Source organism: Mastomys coucha, chromosome X (assembly GCF_008632895.1).
Source record: "Mastomys coucha isolate ucsf_1 chromosome X, UCSF_Mcou_1, whole genome shotgun sequence".
In the NCBI taxonomy this organism is placed as follows: Eukaryota; Metazoa; Chordata; class Mammalia; order Rodentia; family Muridae; genus Mastomys; species Mastomys coucha.
The window spans coordinates 74,817,189-74,819,162 of NC_045030.1; positions in this window are offsets into that span (position 1 = coordinate 74,817,189).

The window sequence follows — 1,974 nt, forward strand, 5'->3', positions numbered from 1 at the left end:
CTCAGAAATCCGCCTGCCTCTGCCTCCCAAGTGCTGAGATTAAAGGCGTGCGCCACCACTGCCCGGCTGTCTTCCAGCCTTTTATCCCTAGGAGAGAAACATTATTTTGCATCTCTATTTCCTTGTGCTGAAGTCACTACAAATGAATGCCTCAGTTCAATCTTGGAAAGAAGTCTTTCACAACCACATAGGCAGCTACAAATCTTTATTTACCCCTTTCCTTAGGACAGATACCCACAAGCAGTTCACTGTAGGATTAAATTGTTGTGTCTGAAATACAAACTGGGCAGGAGCAAGCTCTACACACTGGAAGCAGACTATGATGTCATCCATCATGGTAACATCAGTTTCTTTCAACCTAGGATATATTCCCTCATAGACCTAGATGAAGAAAGAGGAAGAGGTCTAAGTTTGGCTCATGAATAAATTTACTTGTTTGGCATGGACTCCAAATTGATAGCAGCTGTATTTGACTGGAACTGACCTACAGATGTTACTGAAAGACAGTAGGAGGAAAGATAGTCACAATGGGTAGAGCTTAGGTTATCCACTTTGTATGGGAAGAGACAATGCGCTAAGATAAGAATATGCATATTCTTGGGCTGGTGAGATGGCTCAGTGGGTAAGAGTATCCACTGCTCTTCCGAAGGTCGTAAGTTCAAATCCCAGCAACCACATGGTGGCTCACAGCCACCCGTAATGAAATCTGACACCCTCTTCTGGTGGTCTGAAGACAGCTACAGTGTACTCATTTATAATAATAAATAAATCTAAAAAAAAAAACATATTTAAAAAAAAAAGAATATGCATATTCTTGAACAGTGGCCAGTGTCCTGGTGAAAGGCCTAAAAGAAAAGGACAAACAGTTCTGAAATAGAGGTGTATGTGTGCATACACAAGTGGACATATTAATTTAATCAACAATTAAAGTGGCATTGTATACTCAGTAGAAAATAGTAGCAAGTTCACATTAGCCATTTTTGTTTTTCATTCTTTGCTTTTGTTCTAGCTCTCATGCATCCTGTTAGACACTTATTGCATTTATTTCCTATTACATTTCAGAAATCTGTGAGCACTTTGTCCTTAGTAGATATTTTTGTTTATAACCTTTGTAGAAATTTTAAGGGATGCTTTAGATCCACAGTAAGTGACTATGGTGATTTGAATGAGAATAGTATCCATAGGCTATGTTTGAATTCTGGATCTCTGGTTACTGGAACTATTTTGGAAGAGTTAGAGGTGTGGCCTTGTTGGAGTGGTATGTCACTGGGGGTAGCTTTGAGGTTTCAAAGGCCCACAATGGCTCCCCTCCCCATCTGTAAATTGTGGATTAAATGTGAGCTCTTAGCTACTGTTCCTGCCTGTCACTGTGCTCCTGGCCATGATTTTCATGAATTAATCTAACTCTCAAACTATAAAAAAGCCCCAATTTAAATGCATGATTTATAAGTTGCCTCAGTCATCATATTCCCTTACAGCAATCGAACAGTAATTAAAACAGTGGCGAGAGCATCAGAAACATCATCTCTCAGTTTGGAAACCCAGAAATCCAATTCAATGTACTGCTCTTTGCCTTGGAACAGGTTCTTACTCATCATCTTCATAAGAAATCTTTAGTATTCTTTGGCTTATAGACCCATATTTGCCTTCATCTTCATGTGGTTCTCTCTCTGTCTACAAAGATACAAACCACTCAAATACAGTATTCATACTAATACATCTCACTACAAATTTAGCAATCTTAGTTCCAAAAAGATCCCATTCTGAAGTACTAGGAGTAATAACTTCATCAGATAAATTTTGAGGAATGCAACTCAATTGATAACAATATTAAACAAATTAATAAGAATAATTTATGTTCATCTATGTATTTTCTCCCAGAAATGCACTTTGAGATAGGGTCTTGCTATGTAGTCCAGGTTGGTTTCAAACTCACTATGTAGCCCAGGTTGGCCTCAAACTCTCGATGCTCCT